This window comes from Lissotriton helveticus, chromosome 5_1 (genome assembly GCF_964261635.1).
Source record: "Lissotriton helveticus chromosome 5_1, aLisHel1.1, whole genome shotgun sequence".
NCBI lineage: Eukaryota > Metazoa > Chordata > Amphibia > Caudata > Salamandridae > Lissotriton > Lissotriton helveticus.
In genome coordinates, this window is record NC_136065.1 from 365,050,850 (window position 1) to 365,073,085 (window position 22,236).

Genomic DNA, 22,236 nt, shown 5'->3' on the forward strand with positions numbered 1-22,236 from the left:
GTAAAATCTGAATTGAACCCCATATATCCTTTCTTGCTGCCCTCATCTGTGCCAACATTAATTTCTCCTTCAACTTCTTATGACGCATCTCGATGTAGTCTCCAATAGACGAGATACTGCGTTATGCAAAGTATTCTGATTTGCTCTGCCTGCAAATCAAATGCTGTTGAATCATAGCACTAACCTCATGCCTCAAATCATAAAAAAATTGATACACAAAATGTCTCGTATCTTTCTCCTCACATTTTCAATATGTAATGACCGGATTGTATTTCTTAATCACTTCTGCTGATGGTGCACCTGTTTTTCGATCTCTATCGTATTCTGTTTATGGCCAATCAACTACAATCTTATATTTCACCCACAAGTCCGTAGGAACCACAATATCAAATAAAGCATCCAAATCCTTCAACAAGACTTTTGAGACCTTTACAAATCTTTCCACTTGCTTATACTATTCAATTGGTTTCTCCCTCAACCTCGTGAAATCCTTTGTGAAAGACAATATGTCCAGTCTACTCCAGGGGACGTGTACATACTCTCTTCCTGGGACTTGTCTCATTGGGAAAGCCATCGCATCTGCCGCCTCCTTTACTTTTTCCCTCATCGGAAATAGAGGCAGTGTCACTGCGGTATCTTCCTTCTTATCAGCCCATCTGCCTTCCCATTTTTCTCTCCCCATCGCTTCAGGATTGTAATTAATTCTTTAATTTGCAATCTCTTTCCAGAGGAATTTAGACTCTCCAAATCTCTGTCCCTAAAATCCAATCAAGATATTTTCTGTAGAGACTTGGACTTTTCTACACCCACCCCATATTTCTGTGCTACATCAGCAAATTTCTCATGAGTATTTCTCGCTCTCCGAGTCATATATTTACACATAAATATTAACTCATCACAGTATTTTGCTAGTCTCTCTGGACTAATGGTTCCCAATATAATTTCTTCTAATTCCACTTTTAATTTACTTGTATGGATATTCGTGTTTCGATTTGCCTTAGTCCATGCATTTCCTGTAGGAGCTATGTTTCTCCAGTATTAGGGGTGTCTTTCATAGATTCACATGCTTGAATATTCCCCGTCGTCGAAGTGGGAGTCCTACGGTACATAAAATAGTAGTTATATATATATATATATATATATATATATATATATATTACCTACTGGCGGTCGCCAGTAGGTATATATAGTTAGGATTTTTTCTCTATGGGATTTTTGAAAATTCTATGTCTAATAACTTTGGCGTTTGTGGACTGAATTGGCTGAAATTTTCAGGAAAATGGAACATTTTGTTTCTGAGCAGCCCCTTGGGGGGGTTTCGTCAAGGGGGGGCCGAGAAAAAAGGGGGGTCCCAAAACGTGTTTTTAACATTGAGTTTTCCATAGGGCGGTTGGCCTCACTTTTAGCCCGAACGGCTGAATGGATTTCCACGAAACTTGGCAAAATTGTAGATATTGTTTGCCCGATGTGCCTTTGCTAGGTCTCAAGATATGTGGTCCTGTGAATTTTGAGTAAATTAGGTTTAAAAAAAGATATATATCTAGAGCCGCGCCCGGTACGCGTACCGGGGAGCGCTTCAGGCGCGCCACGCGACTTGCGCACGGCAAGCTGATTGGTTCTCGGGTGTCTGTAAACATTCGAAACAGTCCGCAGCGGCCGCCATCTTGTGTCTCGGTGGGATTGAGACACAAGAGGTGGCAAGAATCAAAGGGGGGGAATGAGCAAAAGGGGGCAGGGTACACCCCCCTGACCCCCTACTTTTGATGTGGGGGCCATAAAAGGCTCCCGCGGGTGAAAAAAAAAAAAAAAACAATCGATTTTCGCGGGGGGGAGCGCCCGGTACGCGCACCGGGGAGCTTACGGGGGAGCGTACCATGGAGATTAAAAATGACACTTTTTTTTTAAAAAAAAAAAGCTTCTTTTTATAAATTGGAGGTAGTTCTGAAAAGAACTTTTTTTTTGATTTTGTTGTTTTATATATTTTTTTGTTTGTTTTTGTTTTATATTTTTTTTAGACTTTTTAAAACAATTTTATATTTTTTTTGGATTTTTGTCAAGGGAAAAACAAAAACAGGGATTCCAAAACTGCTCAACAGGAGCAAAAAAATGTGAAAATTTAGGGACTGGCAGAGCAGCGGTGTTGCTGTTTCTTTAGGGCAATGAGTTCAACACTCTGCTCCCCATAGCAGAGCAGTTCGTCACACTCCGTGCACAAAAATTTGATGCCTGCAAACACCGGCTGAATGTTAGGGACCATTCTTCCACGGGGTGGTCCCGAAGGTGTTGCTCCACCAGTGGAGGTGCTGCCGCCATCTGTTGGTACATTCCGTGCCAGCTCTCTGACACTCTCCCTGGCAAAGTTGTTAGGGTGTCTTCTTTTCACATGCCTGATCAAATTAGCATTCCCAAAACTATATTTTTTCAGAGGATTGCCTCTGGATAAACTACTCCCACATATTTTGCAGGTTACTTTGGGAGCGTTGACTTTTTTCTGTCCTTCAGGGATGTCGTAAAATTTCCAGATGAAATGGGTTTTTTTCTTTTGCTGAGGAGGGTCCTCATCTAAAAATCCATCTGAATCACTGCTGGATGACTCTCTTGCAGCCATTGCTGGAGATCAGAAAAGTAGGAGATAGAGTAGACAGAACAGCTCTTGCTCTCTCCAAGTACAAAGCAATAGTGAGAGAAATGGGTGGGTTTCACACAATTTGGAAAAAAAAAAGTTCTGAACCAATGAAAAGTGTTATTTTAAAGTCACATGGTTTGACGCGCTTACACTACGCGCCCCGGGGCGCGTCCCGGGCGTGTATCGGGGCGCTTACGTTGCGCGATCGTATGCGCTTCCGGGTGCGCTTACGCGGTGCGTCATAAGACGCATCTCGCGGCTACGCGACACGTGTCTTATGACGCAAGGCGTGGCGGCTACGCGATACGTCACGATGTTGTTTTCGTTCGCGGCAATAGCGCTTCCGGGACGCGTATTAGTACGCGCCCCGGGGCGCGCCTCAAGATTGCGCTTACCCGTGCGTTCAACTGTCCGCGCCCCGGGAGCTTACAAAAAAAAAGTATAAAAAAAAAAATATTAATAAACATATCAAATATATGTTTGGATTTAAAGAAGAATACATTTTACAGCTACAGATATTAGCTTTTAAAAAACCAATGAAATTCACTGAAAAAACCATAGGTTATAGACCATATATAGTTAGGAATTAGCATTTACAAAACCTTGAAAATTCACTGAAAAAACCATAGGTTATAGACCATATATAGTTGGGAATTAGCATTTAAAAAACCTTATTTTACTCACACAAAACCATTGAAATTCCATATATAGTTAGTTGTACTAACTATATATCGCGCACCCGCAATCCACTGCTGATGATGTCGCATATTACATCATTCATGACATGGTCAGTGACATCACTGATGACATCACTGATGACTTCTCAAATGACATCACTGATGTAGATATATATATATTACCTACTGGCGGTCGCCAGTAGGTATATATAGTTAGGATTTTTTCTCTATGGGATTTTTGAAAACTCTATGTCTAATAACTTTGCCGTTTGTGGACGGAATTGGCTGAAATTTTCAGGAAAATGGCACATTTTGTTTCTGAGCAGCCTTTGAAAATTTGGGGGGGGTTCGTCAAGGGGGGGCCGAGAAAAAAGGGGGGTCCCAAAACGCGTTTTTCCCATGTTAATTTCCATAGGGCGGTTGGCCTCACTTTTAGCCCGAACGGCTGAATGGATTTGCACGAAACTTGGCAAAATTGTAGGGACTGGTAGCCCGATGTGCCTTTTGTAGGTCTCAATATATGTGCTCCAGTGGATTTTGAGAAATTAACGTTTAAAAAAAGATATATATCTGTAAGCGCGGACCGGGCAGCGGCCTAGGACGCGTACTTTCCGCGCAACGGAGCTTTGTGAAGCGAAGCTGATTGGTTCTCCGGCGTCTGTCAACATTCCAAACAGTCCGTAGTGGCCGCAAACAGTCCGTAGTGGCCGCCATCTTGTCTCTCGGTAGGATCGAGAGACAAGAGGAGGCCAAAGCGAAGGGGCAAATGACCATAAGGGGGAATAGTAGATCCTCGCTGACCCCCTAGGTTTGATGTGGAGGTTTTAAAAGGGCCCCGCGGGGCAAAAAAAAAAAATTATAATAATAATCTTACGGCTGAATGGATTTGCACGAAACTTGGCAAAATTGTAGGGACTGGTAGCCCGATGTGCCTTTGCTAGGTCTCAATATATGTGCTTCAGTGGATTTTGAGAAATTAACGTTCAAAAAAAGATATATATCTGTAACAGCGCACCGCTTCGCGTACTTTTCGCGTTACGGAGCTTTGCGAAGCGAAGCTGATTGGCTCTCCGGTGTCTGTAAACATTCCAAACAGTCCGTAGCGGCCGCCATCTTGTCTCTCGGTAGGATCGAGAGACAAGAGGAGGCCAAAGCGAAGGGGCAAATGACCATAAGGGGGCATAGTAGATCCTCGCTGATCCCCTAGGTTTGATGTGGAGGTTTTAAAAGGGCCCCGCGGGGCAAAAAAAATAAATAATAATAATAATCGAACGGCTGAATGGATTTGCACGAAACTTGGTAAAATATTAGGGACTGGTAGCCCGATGTGCCTTTGCTAGGTCTCAATATATGTGCTTCAGTGCATTTTGAGAAATTAACGTTCAAAAACAAGATATATATCTGTAACAGCGCTCCGCTTCGCGGAGATAAAATTATATCTGTATTACCTAGCTGTTGCTAACACCAGTTAGTGACGGCTAGTAGGAGATAGCGACCATCTTGGGCCCCACTTTGCATGTGAGTGATATTTATCACTAATGACATGCAAAGTGGGCATGCCAAGATGTTAGCGACTGGAAACAGTCGCTAACATCGCTATCTCCTATTATCAACTTTTGGAAATATTCGAGATAAGCGCGAATATCTCCAAAAAGTAACAGCTGCCCTGAGCAGTTCTTAGCCATGTTATCCTATGGGAGGTGGATAACATGGCTAAGAGGATTAGCTCGGTAATGCATGAATATCGCTGAGTTTTCAGCGATATTAATGCATTGCGGTCGGTTTTTATCGTATTTGCGATAAACTTTGATAATAGCAAGGTTTATCTGCGATAATTTCTGACGGTAAAAAAATCTTTGCAATGCATCGTTAGGGATAAATATCGCTTAACTTTGGTAATATGCCCCAACGTCTGTTAACGTTCGATTCGAAGGAAATCAGGAAGTGTTGAAAAACATTGTCTGCGCCATCTTGTCTTTTTTCAAATGCCACACTTTTGTCGTGCACGGCAGCCATTTTAGATGCCTTGACCAGACCCACTCTGTGCACGCTGTCGATCCTTAGCATGGCTCCCCACCCTCGCAAGCATCTCCCCCAGGCAGTGGTCACCCCCGCTCTCTGTCTTATGCATGGGTAATAAACCTCCCCCCATCTGCGCTGCTCTTTCCTGAGAATCACACCCTGTGCCCGCCCGACACCTCCCTTTCGCCCTATTCACTACTGCACCCTCTGACACTCCTTTTCCTCTGTGTCCGATTGTCCAGGCTGGTCCTAGGGTATCAGCTAGCCCTGCAGATGTAGTTTATGGCCACAGCTGTAAAGATTCACCCCTCTTCAAAGGAGTTATAGTAGATCAAGGCCCACACTCGATGAGATCCGTCACAGCAGAAGCGTTGCTATTATCTGAAAACCATCCTGTATTGTGATTGGGGAGGGGACCGAGCGTGAAGCGGAAGATTCCAGGGATGACTCTTTGTACATCAAAGTTTTTACAATTATGTGTCACATTAAAAATATACAGCACTCCGACAAAGTAGTAAGATTATAAAACTTTAATAATTTATAAATATATACAAGAAAACAAAAATAGTAATAACATATAAACATTTTTAGGGAAAAACAACGAAGTAGCGGTCGGCTGTGCGAATAGTCCCAACGCAGCACAACGTCCAGATTTCCGGCGTGGGGCGGGTCATCAGTAGCAAACTGTTGTGCGAATAGTTCCAAGGCAGCAGAACGCGCTGAAATCTAGATGACACGAAAGTGATGTCTAGTAAGTTGCCACCCAGCAAATAACGGCGTGGGGCGTCGCGGGGGGTGGGTCTTCAGTAGCAAACTGTTGTGCGAATAGTTCCAAGGCAGCAGAACGATGGCACCAAGGTGATGTCCAGTAAGTTGCCGCACTGGTTTTGGTATCCTACAATGCTGCTCCGAATAACGGCGTGGGGCGCCCCGGGGGAGGCGGCGTGAACGGGCCTCTCCAGGTGGAGTGTCATCTGTTGTAGTGGGGCGCCCCTTTACCGTTTCAGTTGCCATTCCGTCCGTTTTTGGTCCACTGTGTCAAAAGCCGCAATTCAGCTGAGTTGCGCCCACTCTTGCGGTGCAGCGATAGGCGGCTGTCACAGGACTCTCAAAATGGCGGCAGGCTCTTTCCTTTTTGGGCCTGGTCCACTGAAATGGCCCTGGGACACCTTGGAAATCGGACGCTTGTCTGCTAGGTCTTGGACCCCATTCTCGAAAGCGTCCCCTCCGCCTTGAGAATTCATCAAAAGTTTTGGGGGCCCCGACTCCTGCAGGCTTCTGGTGGGGAGCGGCTGCCATGATTGCTCGCGGAATGACTACGACGGAGCTACGAGATGGTGGTGCTCTCATGCTGACGCCAGCTTCAGTCTGAAACATCCAGAAACAAGGTGGGGCTTTCATCGTTTGGAAAAAAATAAAGTTTTCATCCAATGAAAAGTGTTGTTTTTAGGTCATATGATCAAGCCTTCCATCATTAGGAAACCAAAAGTAAAATGAACCAATGAAAAGTTTTATAAACAAGTCACATGACCTGTTATGCGGCATAGGGTATAAAATGCGGAGAAAATACGTTGGCACGTGAGGCGGCGTCAGTAGCGGACCGATGTGCGAATAGGCCGAAGGCAACACAGCGCGCCAAGATCCGGATGGCACCGAGGTGGTGTCCAGCAAGTTGCAGCACTGGTGTGGCCATCCTACAATGTTGAAAGTCGGCGTGGGGCGCCCCGTTGGCCTGTGAGTTTGCGTCAGTAGCGGACCGATGTGCGAATAGGCCGAAGGCAGCACAACGCGCCAAGATCCGGATGGCACCGAGGTGGTGTCTAGTAAGTTGCCGCACTGGTGTGGCCATCCTACAATGCTGAAAGTCGGCGTGGGGCGCCCTGTTGGCCTGTGAGATGGTGTCAGTAGCGGACTGATGTGCGAATGGGGCCAAAGGCAGCGCAACAATATTTTCTGACTGACACCACAAGGCGCTGAGATGCCAAGATCCGGATGGCACCGAGGTGATGTCTAAGTTGCGGACTGATGTGCGAATGGGGCCAAAGGTAGCGTAACAATATTTTCTGTATGGAAGATACCACTAGGCGTTGAGATGCCAAGATTCGGATGGCACCGAGGTGATGTCTAGCAAGTTGCTGCACTGGTGTGGTCATCCTACAATGCTGAAACTCGGCGTGGGTCGCCCCATTAGCCTGTGAGATGGCGTCAGTAGCGGACCGATGTGCGAATAGGCCGAAGGCAGCACAACGCGCCAAGATCCGGATGTCACAGTGGTGGTTTCATAGTTGAGAGGCACTTCATCTGCAGTGGGGCGCCGAGATCCGGATGGCACCGAGGTGATGTCTAGCAAGTTGCTGTACTGGTGTGGTCATCCTACAATGCTGAAAGTCGGCGTGGGGCGCCCCATTAGCCTGTGAGATGGCGTCAGTAGCGGACTGATGTGCGAATGGGGCCAAAGGCAGCACAACGCGCCAAGATCCGGATGGCACCGAGGTGGTGTCCAGCAACTTGCCGCACTGGTGTGGCCATCCTACAATGCTGCGCCGAAAGTCGGCGTGGGGCGCCCCGTTGGCCTGTGAGTTCGCGTCAGTCAGTGGGGGCTGTTTGAGGATCTGACTGCATTGGAAAGCAATGTGATGCTGTGCGTCGCCCCCAAGATGGAGGTTCCTCGGCTGCAGTGGGGCGCCCCTTGGTGTTTCACTCGCTATGCAGCTGAGTTGCGTGCGCACTTGTGGCGAATAGGCCGAAGGCAGCACAACGCGCCGAGATCTGGATGGCACCGAGGTGGTGTCCAGCAATTTGCCGCACTGGTGTGGCCATCCTACAATGCTGCGCCGAAAGTCGGCGTGGGGTGCCCCGTTGGCCTGTGAGGTGGCGTCAGTAGCGGACCGATGTGTGAATAGGCCGGAACCAGCACAAGGCGCCAAGATCCGGATGGCACCGAGGTGGTGTCATAGTTGAGAGTTCTGAGCAGCGCTTGTAACACTGTCTGAAGCTTATTTGCACCTGCTGCAGCTTCACTATTGCCCTGGTGTGGCCTAAGATCGCCCATGACATAGGCGGCCACCTCCCGGGGTCCGGCGGAACTTTTTTCCTTTTCCTTTGTGCATCTTGTCCCACAATCCGTTTGACCTGAAGACACGACCAGGTCCCTGAATGTGTGCAGGGGGACGCTATTGATTGAATCAAAATGGCGGCTTCACACAAAGCTGACTCAAGCGTTGCTGCTGATGCTATACAGAGAAAAACTGGTTTTCAGTTTGTACATTCTTCAGGATTTTTCCATCCAAGGCTGGTTGAGAGTTTGTATAACAATGGCTTCAGATTTTCAACATACTACTCTTCAACATTCTTCCTAAATGTAACAATGTGAGACTCACTAGGAGAACGGTGTAGTGAGGGCCACAAACGGCTGTTTGTCTTTCCTTTCAAAATGCTGCCAACAATATTTTCGGAATGGAAGACAACACAAGGCGCTGAGATTCGGTTGGCACCGAGGTGGTGTCCAGCAAGTTGCCGCACTGGTGTGGCCATCCTACAATGCTGCGCCGAAAGTCGGCGTGGGGTGCCCGAAGGGGGGGGGGGAGGCGGCGCAAACGAGCCTCTCCTGCTTCTCCATGTGGAGGCAGTTCATCTGCAGTGGGGCGCCGAGATCCGGATGGCACCGAGGTGGTGTCTAGCAAGTTGCCGCACTGGTGTGGCCATCCTACAATGCTGCGCCGAAAGACGGCGTGGGGTGCCCGAAGGAAGTGTCCTTATCCAGGGCATTATCGCTGTATCATGTCCTCCACTAAAATGGCCCTGGGACACCTTAGAACTCGGACGCTCGATTTTTTTTTCCTTTCCTGTACATGCAAAAAAAGGTAAATGCCCGGTACGTTACACGCTTCATCTGCCACGATGAACTCTCCAGAGGAACCGAAAAAAAATATAGTTGTGGTAACTATACCATGCATCGTCATATGGAGAGGTGGCACCAATTAATTATAGTGCTGCATAAAAGAGAGATTTGGAGGAGAACCCCTGACCTGCTAGTACATTCATCAAAGAAGTGGCACTGAGAGCTTCAGAGGCAAGGGAAACGGTCCCAAATTTTTAGAAGAACTTTGGAAAGATTAAAATGACATGTTTAGATTGTGGCAAATTAATTTCATGTGGACAGATGAGTGTTACTCTAATAAATACAGCATATGAACATCATCATAGTCGATGGTTGGTAGAGACATTTTGACTATATCCTGGACCTGCCCGTCCTCGCCCAAAATGGCGCCGGAATAAATGGGACTCGTAACTCCTTGTTGTGTACTGGTTGCAGAACCTTGAAATCACGAGATACGTATGCAGTTTTGAAGCACATGGCGGGCGGGGACGAGAATTGATTGAATATTTCGACATCCCTATTGATATTAGGTTCTGATGTGTTATTGATTACTGTACTATTGAAAGTTCGAATTAACGTCACCCATGGTACTTGCCCGCAAATGTATATCTAGATAATTTTATTGTAACTGGCCCTGTCGTATTTTAATTATAAAATGTACGTCCACCGATTCCGTAACTGTTAGACACCTTAGTTCTTGCAACCTAATGGCCCGCCCGTTACGTTCCTCTACAGTGTAAATGTCTACTCATCACATACGATTACAGTTTGCTCCGTGGCCGGCCCACGTGGTTATAGGCTCGTATTTGTATAATGAAATTTTCACAATAAAGGTTTTTAAAAGAAAACATGGTAGTAGTATATACATTGGTAAAGTTTGTAATAATAGTCACTGTTTTAGAATCATTAAAAGGCAAGTGAAATAAAGCAGACCAATTACATGAAGGGTAAAAGGTATAATACGAAGGAACGCAGTAAAGATAAATGGTCAAGGGCTGTTGTGTTTTCTATTCCTGCAACATAAAGTGATCGATAAGAATCTCATATTCAGGCGTATCGGCGACTAAGACAGCAGGTCGACCCTCTTTTGCTCAACGGCTCCATCATGGGACGAAGAAACGCTCTTTTTCTCGAAAAAAGAATATATTTTACTTGCAGGACAGTTGTAAAATTTCCGGGAAAGTACATTAGTCTGGAACATTATAACATATATTTAAGAAAAAATAATGTTCGGAAGTAATGAAAAGCGTAATTTTTAGGTCATATGACCAAGCCTTTCATCATTACAATAAGAAAAGTAAAATGAACCAATGAAAAGTTTTATTAACAAGTCACATGACTTGTTATGCTTACGTTACGCGCTGCGCGCCCCGGATGACTTCCGGATGCGCTAACGCGGCGCGTCATATGACGCATTACGCGACAACGCAGGTCCAGAATATAGTCAAAATGTCTCCACCAACCAGCGGTCGGAACACAACCCCTTTCAGCAGGCTAAATAGTTCTGTTAAATGACAACAGAAGGGACAGGCAACAAGAACCATCAGTCAAAGAGGGGAGGGCTAGTTCTTCTCTACCGGGTTACATTGGGGCGCTACCGGAACTGATCGAATTGGTAGTCTACAGTGTTTCTGGATGTTTCAGACTGAAGCTGGGGTTAGCATGAGAGCAGCATCATTTCGTAGCTCCGTCGTGGCCATTCCGCAACCAATCATGGCAGCCGCTCTTTATCGTTATTTTGGGCGGGGTGGGTGGCGGAGCCGAGCTGTTTTGCAGCCATCATTGTGTGGAGTTCAGTTCATCTCACTAGTTTTGTATTTGTCATGAGGGGTTGTTCCTAATGTTTCTATTTTAGCGAGGTCAAAAAGAGATCCCATTAGTGGCCTACTGATTTTGCTCGATTCCTTTTCTTTTTTTTACACGATTTTTCGTTATCTGCAAAGACTAAACAGAGTATTGCGACTCTGTGTTTGTTTGTAAATAGAGAATGAACCAAAGAGAACTAATTCTAAAACAGTAAATACTTGGATAACAATCAATCAAATGGAGAGAGAAGCAGGCACGACGGATTACAACGGGGGCAAAGGCCTGCGTTAACTACCTTTCACTATCTGCAAAGAGAGAGTACTCCTAATAGAAATGAGGGGGGGGGGGCACCATTCAAAGCAGATCAGTGTGCATAAACACGAAAATGTTTTCACTTACCACGTACTTGACATTCGACAGCTTATGATATTTGCTATTAAAAAACCATTGAAATTCACTGAAAAAACCATAGGTTATAGACCATATATAGTTAGGAATTAGCATTTACAAAACCTTGAAAATTCACTGAAAAAACCATAGGTTATAGACCATATATAGTTAGGAATTAGCATTTAAAAAACCTTATTTTACTCACACAAAACCATTGAAATTCCATATATAGTTAGTTGCACTAACTATATATTGCGCACCCGCAATCCACTGCTGATCATGTCACATATTACATCATTCATGACATGGTCAGTGACATCACTGATGACATCACTGATGACATCTCAAATGACATCACTGATGACATCACTGATGACATCTCATTTGACATCAATGACCACATCACTGATGATATTATTCATGTGACAATACAATGCATCTCTTCACATTTTAATATAACCTCTGTTTCACCCAGTGTTAAAAACAGAGTATAATTTTTGAAACCATTGACACACCAATACTAGTTACTACATACGTACTCACTGATTCCTACGTCTACACACACATTCACTCATTCACCCATACAATCATTCATACATACAATCACTCATGTTTACAACACAATCATATGCACTCATACACCTATACAGACACTCACACTCTGCCACTCATCCATGGAGTTACTCACACACCTAGTCAGTCCTGTAAAGAATCAATCACACTTCCATTTTCTACTCTATACAGTTAAACATAGAGCACCTTACGTTTTCAACCATATACTAACACATACTTACTCTCTTATACAATCATTGATACAAGTACACATTGATCTGTACAGAGTCACACACCTCCCATCCAGCCACACACACACTCAGTCTCCCATGCAAATACTTGGGCAATCAATCAATAACCCATATAGTTACTCATATAGCTACTGATCAACACATGCAGCAGTTTACAGAACAACAGACATAATGATGCACAAATTAAGACAGTTTAGTCACTAACCCATGCACTCAGTGAGACACATTTAATCACTCACTCATACATTCAGTCATGCACCTACTAAATCGTTCGTCCAGACACTTATACATCCACTCATTCTTCAATATGTAAGACATATTTTAACTTTACAGAAACATAGTCACTGGATGTTGTCATCAGTGATGTCATCAGTGATGTCATTTGAGATGTCATCAGTGATGTCATCAGTGATGTCACTGACCATGTCATGAATGATGTAATATGTGACATGATCAGCAGTGGATTGCGGGTGCGCAATATATAGTTAGTGCAACTAACTATATATGGAATTTCAATGGTTTTGTGTGAGTAAAATAAGGTTTTTTAAATGCTAATTCCTAACTATATATGGTCTATAACCTATGGTTTTTTCAGTGAATATATATATATATAGATATATATAGATATATATATATAGAGAGAGAGAGATATAGAGAGAGATATATATATATATATATATATATATATATATATATATATATATATTGAGAGAGAGAGAGATCTATATATGTATATATATATATAGAGAGAGAGAGAGATATCTATATATATATATATATATATATATAGAGAGAGAGATAGATATATATATATATAGAGAGAGAGAGATATAGATATATATATATATATATATAGAGAGAGAGATATAGATATATATATATATATAGATAGAGAGAGATATATATATATATATATATATATATATATATATAGAGAGAGAGAGAGATATATAGATATATAGATATATATATATATATATATATATAGAGAGAGAGATATAGATATATATATATATATAGAGAGAGAGAGGTATATAGATATATATATATATATATATAGAGAGAGAGAGATATATATATATATATATATATATATAGAGAGAGAGAGAGAGATATAGATATATATATATGTATATATATAGAGAGAGAGATATATATATATATATATATATATATATATATATATATATATATATATATATATATATATATATATATATATATATATATATATATATATATATATATATATATATATATAGAGAGATATAGATATATATATATATATTACCTACTGGCGGTCGCCAGTAGGTATATATAGTTAGGATTTTTTCTCTATGGGATTTTTGAAAATTCTATGTCTAATAACTTTGGCGTTTGTGGACGGAATTGGCTGAAATTTTCAGGAAAATGGCACATTTTGTTTCTGAGCAGCCCCTGAAAATTGGGGGGGGTTCGTCCAGGGGGGGTCGAGAAAAAAGGGGGGTCCCAAAACGTGTTTTTAACATTGAGTTTTCCATAGGGCGGTTGGCCTCACTTTTAGCCCGAACGGCTGAATGGATTTGCACGAAACTTGGCAAAATTGTAGGGACTGGTAGCCCGATGTGCCTTTTGTAGGTCTCAATATATGTGCTTCAGTGGATTTTGAGAAATTAACGTTCAAAAAAAGATATATATCTGTAACAGCGGACCGGGAAGCGCTCCGGTTCGCGGACTTTTCGCGCAACGGAGCTTTGTGAAGCGAAGCTGATTGGTTCTCCGGCGTCTGTAAACATTCCAAACAGTCCGTAGCGGCCGCCATCTTGTCTCTCGGTAGGATCGAGAGACAAGAGGAGGCCAAAGCGAAGGGGCAAATGACCATAAGGGGGCATAGTAGATCCTCGCTGACCCCCTAGGTTTGATGTGGAGGTTTTAAAAGGGCCCCGCGGGGCAAAAAAAAAAAATAATAATAATAATCGAACGGCTGAATGGATTTGCACGAAACTTGGTAAAATATTAGGGACTGGTAGCCCGATGTGCCTTTGCTAGGTCTCAATATATGTGCTCCAGTGGATTTTGAGAAATTAACGTTCAAAAAAAGATATATATCTGTAACAGCGCTCCGCTTCGCGTAACGGAGGTTTGCGAAGCTGATTGGTTATTCTGTCACTGGGCTATAGTTGGGCTACATCTGGCTGATATTTGGGCTACATTTGTTTTTTTTTGTCTCTGGCGGCCATCTTTGGGCTACATTGGGCTTCATTGGGCTACATTGGGCTACATTTGGGCTCCAACATATATATAGGCCAATGTAGCCCAATATATATTTTTCAAAGTTAATTTTCGTAAAAACCACTGGAGCATATATCTTGAGACATAGCAAAGGCACATCGGGCTACCAGTCCCTACAATTTTGCCAAGTTTCGTGGAAATCCATTCAGCCGTTCGAGCTAAAAGTGAGTCCAACCGCCCTATGGAAATGAAGGAAATGAATGGGTAATTTTAATTAGCAAATAGCTCATCGCAAACTAGGAATGGTAAAGAATCGCTATTTATTCCTTAAAGTTCGCTATTTAGGAAATGCAAAAAACTTTGATGATACATATGGCGGTTCATCTCGAACAAGATAAGAAGCATAGGGATAGATTTATGATGACTGGCGCATCACCAGGGATGTGTTAGTCATTCTGTGCCGCTGTTCCGTCACCTATGGTGTGCTGCATTTACAATGCGGCGCATCATGGGGCAAAAACAGCACAGATGCGTGATGTATCTGTGCCGTAAAGGTGGCGCATTGCTGGAGTTGTATCGCAAGTGTGATGAAGCTCCAGCAAGGATCGGGGGTGCCCCTGTCGCAGGGTTTCTGTTCTCACACAGAACTGTGGACAGAGGATTGGAACCTCGGCGAATTAGGGTGCCCCAAAACTCACCTTAGTAATCAAAAACCCCTTAGCAAGCTAGGTACAGTGTCACATTGGATATAACAAACTCTCAATGTTTAGACAATCCAGAATATGAACTTATAGTACCTCAGGATACGTGGAACTCATGAACAGTCGGTCGTTATATATTTCTTAGAAACCAGAACATGTAAGTTAAGAAGAACACATGTGTATTTGAAATGTTTATTTACTAATGCCGTCTTCTCAGGCGTAGTATCTTAGATAATACAAGTACACATATTATCAGTAGCAAAATTACCAGCATAGTTACTAGTACATAAAAAGCGAATGGTGACAGTATGTTAACATGCTGTAAATGAATAAGAGTTATCAACACTTATAAGCAGCCACGGGCCGTGGAGGGAGTTACGGTGGGGCAGGGAGGCGGGGAGGGGGAGGGGCAGGGTGGAGAGGGCTCCACCCTGCCCCTCCCCGCCTCCCTGCCTCCCTGCCCCACCGTAACGCCCTCCACGGCCCGCGGCTGCTTATATCTCACCCTCCTTAATACACATATTATATTATTTGCTAAGAAGGTCTGTTTGTGTTGGTTTAGGGCGTGCCCATACTTTAGTGTCTTAGATTTGAAGGAATCACATCAGCATACACCAGCTCTCTCTTCATGTGAACCGCATCAACTGTTGTGTATGTGTGTTCGGCAAAGCAATATAAAACACGCCTCATGCCCAGAATTGGCAGAAGCTGCACTTATGTTATGAGTATGAAGTCGTGCAGATCAGACCTCATAACAATTCTGTATCGTGTTGTTCTTGAAACTTCAGCACTCGCTGTACAGATATAGTTTAACAAGCAAAGCAGATAGTAGAGCAATAACATATTATTCTCATGTAAACCACGATGAACTACTAGGTTGAAAGCTAAAGCAACAACTAAGTGTCGTGTGCAGAAGTTGCAAAAAAGGAAAAATGGCGTTTAAACCGGTAATGAGCCCATGCTAACTTAACACGGTGTAAAGATATCCAGGACCTAGATGACACCTCCCCATGATCCGGAAACGAACTGAATAAGATAATAGAAGTGCCATCTCATGAGAGCAGATTGCAACTTTATATGTGGACGGTCCGCAAGGTAAAACATTAAAAACTAGGAAAATGTAATGCTAAAGAAAAATAAAACAGCTAAGTACTTTATCGAGTCTTAAGCCAATAGGCAAGCTAAATAATAAAAACTTGACAAATAAGTCAATGAATTGTCAATGAAATGCTAGTACTCAGCATATCAAACATGAAAAAGGTCTATGACATAACTGTGTATGCAAAATAAGCTGCAACAGCCTCCAATAGGAAGTCACCGTCTTCATCCGAAAAGAGTTCAGCCATCCAATTTAAAAGCGGAAAAGAACATACGTGCTCTCCCAGCACCGGATCCTCTATCACCATCAGAGGACAGCTCGGTGGGTTTTCAAGAAAGCTCTGTTCCAAGAAAGACTGTGTTGCCGCCAGTAAATTCCAGGGACCAATTAGTCCATGCATCAATGCCACAGCCATAATCCTTTCGCCAGGACAAACCAACTCGTGAGTAATGATAGGAGTCATCAGCTGATTAAAGTCGACGTCAGGAGAAACCGGTCCGCAGAGACACAAATCAATGGCCCAATCGAAATCACAGGTCAGGCAGTGAAATACAGGCTGGACACAGGTGAAGTAGGAGAATCGAAAAGATAATCCATATGCCGTGCTTAATATCGCCAACGGCATTGTGCCATAATATTCTAGCATGCGATTGCGGAACAGGGTCAGCAGCTGCAGGGCGGGAGATTGCACAGGAGGGACATCCATATTTAAAAATGTAAAAAAGCACAAGAGCGTCCGCTGGTAATGCAAGTAAAAATGGCAATCCACGAAGCACAGTGGAGAAAATAGAATGAAAGAAAGCAGGGATGACTCCAAAGATTTTCTCAAATGAAGTCACGAGACCACTGGTAACAACTTTAAAAAAGTGCGCCAGGGCCTTTGTGGAGGACGCGTTAAAGATAGTCCGAACCATCTTGCTGAAATGCAAAGGCGAATCAGTATTGAAAAGGGTCTGCACCTCTGTACGGGTGTTCGCTATGTGAAGCACGAAAGTTTCACGGGCCGAACTCAAGGCCACCTCTCTCTGAGACAAAAGAGCTCTTATTCTTGCCATGCCGTTGAAATCTGCTCCCAAGGTTGGTATTTGTGGCCAGATTGAAAACTCCCTATGTTCATAGGTGGGAGGAAATAGAACATTTCTGCAGCAAATAACCCGTTCACTTACTGTTACGATAAAAGGAATACTTTTAATTAACCCAGAACAATCTTCATTATTGAGCATCAAATAACTACCATTTTCCAACAACTTGAACGTGGGGATGATAGCAGGAACTGGCGTGCCTTGCAACACGCAAGCCATATTTGGTCGGTGTTTGTTGCATGAACCGTGTAACTGTATGTGCCTACACATTAGTGAATAATCTGGCGTCTCAGTGCATTCCTCTCCATTCAGATAAACTTCTTGATCATCTTTGAAACATCTGTATGTGTATGGAAGCGACCAGACCTCATGAAGAAAAGCACTACCTAAAGGTTCATAACGACCTATTGGTATATATTTCATACAATTTGAAAACTTATATAAAGCAAAAGGCAGCGTTATTAAACCGTGGATAAGGCACGTTGCCAAAAAACCCGCAATCCTCTGCTGATAATGTCACTGAGTATGTCATGAATGATGTAATATGTGACATCATCAGCAGTGGATTACGGGTAATAGTATCTCTAGTTTACTCCCCTATAGCTGTCTTTCTTTTAACATAAGTGTCTGTTTCCTTCCCTTATACTTACTGTTTTTGGTTCGCTTCCGGTTCGCGTACCGGCGAGCGAACTGGGAAGCGTACTACGAGAAATAGAGGTTGGCACAGTTCCAAATATTGTACCAATTTTTTAATAACGGGGAGGTAGTTCTGAAAAGAACTTTTTTTTTATTGTTTTTGTTGTTTTATATTTTTTTTATTATTTTTCTGAACATTTTTTTACTTTTTTTGAATTTTTCTGAACAGTTTTATATTTTTTTGGGTTTTTCTTGCAGGGGGCAATGAAAACGATTCATTGTAAAGGGCTCAACAGGAGCAACAAAACAAAAAAAAAGTATTTATTATTTGGGGCGTTTCGTACAAACTTGCATATGATAGTCAATAGCTCTGTTGATCAGAGTGATGCTTCTTTCTCCGTAGCAAATGAATCCATTGCAATGTACGCAGACGTGTTTTACTTCATGAAATCTCGTTTGAATATTTGGCACCATCTCCCTGCCCTCTGGTCCCGTTACTTCCGGTACAACAGATCTTCTGCCCATAATAGGGAGATTATCTAGGTCGTTCCGAAACTGTGCAGCACTGTAGTTGTTAGGATGCCACCTAGTCATATGGCGATGCATTGTGTAGTTTCCGAAGCTGTATTTTTTGTTGGTCCCTCTGGACAGTCTATCTTGACATATAAGGCAAGTTACGTATCTTGCATTTACTTTTTTCTGACCTTTGGGAATTTTAAAAAATTGCCAAATGAAGTTTTCTTTCCGGTGAGACGTCCTGGGCTCCTCAGGCAAAAACTGCCTCTCTTCGTGCTCGTCGTCCTGTTCCTCTTCTTCCTCTTCTTGTTGAATTATAACTTGAGCAGGTGGTCCACTCTTCCTTGGATGTGGTGGAGGTGGTGGGGAAGCACCAGCTGAAGCTACTAAAGAAGCCATTGCTCACTGGTAACAAAGGGTCTTTCTCTCACAATGATGAAAGTCAGAGTGAGGAAAGAAGGAGGGATTTTCATCATTTGGGAAAAACAAGAGTTCTCAACCAATGAAAAGTGTTCATTTTAGATTATATGACCTAGTCTTACATCATTAGGAAACCAAAAGTGAAATGAACCAATGAAAAGTGTTATTACCAAGTCACATGACCTGCTGTGTTTACGTTAAGCGCTTTGCAGGGCCTCCCGGTTTGCTTCCAGAAACCTGCGCTTTGCGACTCGCTTCGCGTACCAGTTCGCTAACGTAGCACGTCATATGACGTATCACGCGACAACGTGAAACGTCATGCGGACGGGAGGCGTCACGATGTTGTTTTCTAACGCGGCAGTTGCGGTAAATAAACGTTTACCGGCTCGCGGTCTATTTCGCGGCATCAAGTCAGCTAACGGGAAGCTTCCCGATTCGCGAAGCGGGAACGAAGAAAAAAAAATATTTAAAAAAAAAAATTATTCATAAACATATAAAATATATTTTTGGATTTAAAGAAGAATACATTTTACAGCTACAGATATTAGCTGTTTAAAAACCAATGAAATTCACTGAAAAAACCATAGGTTATAGACCATATATAGTTAGGAATTAGCATTTACAAAACCTTGAAAATTCACTGAAAAAACCATAGGTAATATGTGACATCATCAGCAGTGGATTGCGGGTGCGCGATATATAGTTAGTGCAACTAACTATATATGGAATTTCAATGGTTTTGTGTGAGTAAAATAAGGTTTTGTAAATGGTAATTCCTAACTATATATGGTCTATAACCTATGGTTTTTTCAGTGAATTTTCAAGGTTTTGTAAATGCTAATTCCTAACTATATATGGTCTATAACCTATGGTTTTTTCAGTGAATTTCATTGGTTTTTTAACAGCTAATATCTGTAGCTGTAAAATGTATTCTTCTTTAAATCCAAAAATATATTTTATATGTTTATGAATAATTTTTTTTTTAAATATTTTTTTTTCTTCGTTCCCGCTTCGCGAATCGGGAAGCTTCCCGTTAGCTGACCTTGATGCCGCGAAATAGACCGCGAGCCGGTAAACGTTTCTTCACCGCAACTGCCGCGTTAGAAAACAACATCGTGACGCCTCCCGTCCGCATGACGTTTCTCGTTGTCGCGTGATACGTCATATGACGTGCTACGTTAGCGAACTGGTACGCGAAGCGAGTCGCAAAGCGCAGGTTTCTGGAAGCAAACCGGGAGGCCCTGCAAAGCGCTTAACGTAAACACAGCAGGTCATGTGACTTGGTAATAACACTTTTCATTGGTTCATTTCACTTTTGGTTTCCTAATGATGTAAGACTAGGTCATATAATCTAAAATGAACACTTTTCATTGGTTGAGAACTCTTGTTTTTCCCAAATGATGAAAATCCCTCCTTCTTTCCTCACTCTGACTTTCATCATTGTGAGAGAAAGACCCTTTGTTACCAGTGAGCAATGGCTTCTTTAGTAGCTTCAGCTGGTGCTTCCCTACCACCTCCACCACATCCAAGGAAGAGTGGACCACCTGCTCAAGTTATAATTCAACAAGAAGAGGAAGAAGAGGAACAGGACGACGAGCACGAAGAGAGGCAGTTTTTGCCTGAGGAGCCCAGGACGTCTCACCGGAAAGAAAACTTCATTTGGCAATTTTTTTAAATTCCCAAAGGTCAGAAAAAGTAAATGCAAGATACGTAACTTGCCTTATATGTCAAGATAGACTGTCCAGAGGGACCGACAAAAAATACAGCTTCGGAAACTACACAATGCATCGCCATATGACTAGGTGGCATCCTAACAACTACAGTGCTGCACAGTTTCGGAACGACCTAGATAATCTCCCTATTATGGCCAGAAGATCTGTTGTACCGGAAGTAACGGGACCAGAGGGCAGGGAGATGGTGCCAAATATTCAAACGAGATTTCATGAAGTAAAACACGTCTGCGTACATTGCAATGGATTCATTTGCTACGGAGAAAGAAGCATCACTCTGATCAACAGAGCTATTGACTATCATATGCAAGTTTGTACGAAACGCCCCAAATAATAAATACTTTTTTTTTGTTTTGTTGCTCCTGTTGAGCCCTTTACAATGAATCGTTTTCATTGCCCCCTGCAAGAAAAACCCAAAAAAATATAAAACTGTTCAGAAAAATTCAAAAAAAGTAAAAAAATGTTCAGAAAAATAATAAAAAAAATATAAAACAAGAAAAACAATTAAAAAAAAAGTTCTTTTCAGAACTACCTCCCCGTTATTAAAAAATTGGTACAATATTTGGAACTGTGCCAACCTCTATTTCTCGTAGTACGCTTCCCAGTTCGCTCGCCGGTACGCGAACCGGAAGCGAACCAAAAACAGTAAGTATAAGGGAAGGAAACAGACACTTATGTTAAAAGAAAGACAGCTATAGGGGAGTAAACTAGAGATACTATTACCCGTAATCCACTGCTGATGATGTCACATATTACATCATTCATGACATACTCAGTGACATCATCAGCAGAGGATTGCGGGTTTTTTGGCAACGTGCCTTATCCACGGTTTAATAACGCTGCCTTTTGCTTTATATAAGTTTTCAAATTGTATGAAATATATACCAATAGTTCGTTATGAACCTTTAGGTAGTGCTTTTCTTCATGAGGTCTGGTCGCTTCCATACACATACAGATGTTTCAAAGATGATCAAGAAGTTTATCTGAATGGAGAGGAATGCACTGAGACGCCAGATCATTCACTAATGTGTAGGCACATACAGTTACACGGTTCATGCAACAAACACCGACCAAATATGGCTTGCGTGTTGCAAGGCACGCCAGTTCCTGCTATCATCCCCACGTTCAAGTTGTTGGAAAATGGTAGTTATTTGATGCTCAATAATGAAGATTGTTCTGGGTTAATTAAAAGTATTCCTTTTATCGTAACAGTAAGTGAACGGGTTATTTGCTGCAGAAATGTTCTATTTCCTCCCACACATGAACATAGGGAGTTTTCAATCTGGCCACAAATACCAACCTTGGGAGCAGATTTCAACGGCATGGCAAGAATAAGAGCTCTTTTGTCTCAGAGAGAGGTGGCCTTGAGTTCGGCCCGTGAAACTATCGTGCTTCACATAGCGAACACCCGTACAGAGGTGCAGACCCTTTTCAATACTGATTCGCCTTTGCATTTCAGCAAGATGGTTCGGACTATCTTTAACGCGTCCTCCACAAAGGCCCTGGCGCACTTTTTTAAAGTTGTTACCAGTGGTCTCGTGACTTCATTTGAGAAAATCTTTGGAGTCATCCCTGCTTTCTTTCATTCTATTTTCTCCACTGTGCTTCGTGGATTGCCATTTTTACTTGCATTACCA

General features: G+C 42.7%; 1 protein-coding gene across 1 annotated transcript in view; it reads left to right on the top strand.

Moving 5' to 3' along the window:
* AKR7A3 (aldo-keto reductase family 7 member A3) overlaps positions 1 to 22,236 on the top strand; it is a 310,621-nt gene that overhangs the window by 127,924 nt on the left and 160,461 nt on the right. The window lies entirely within an intron of this gene.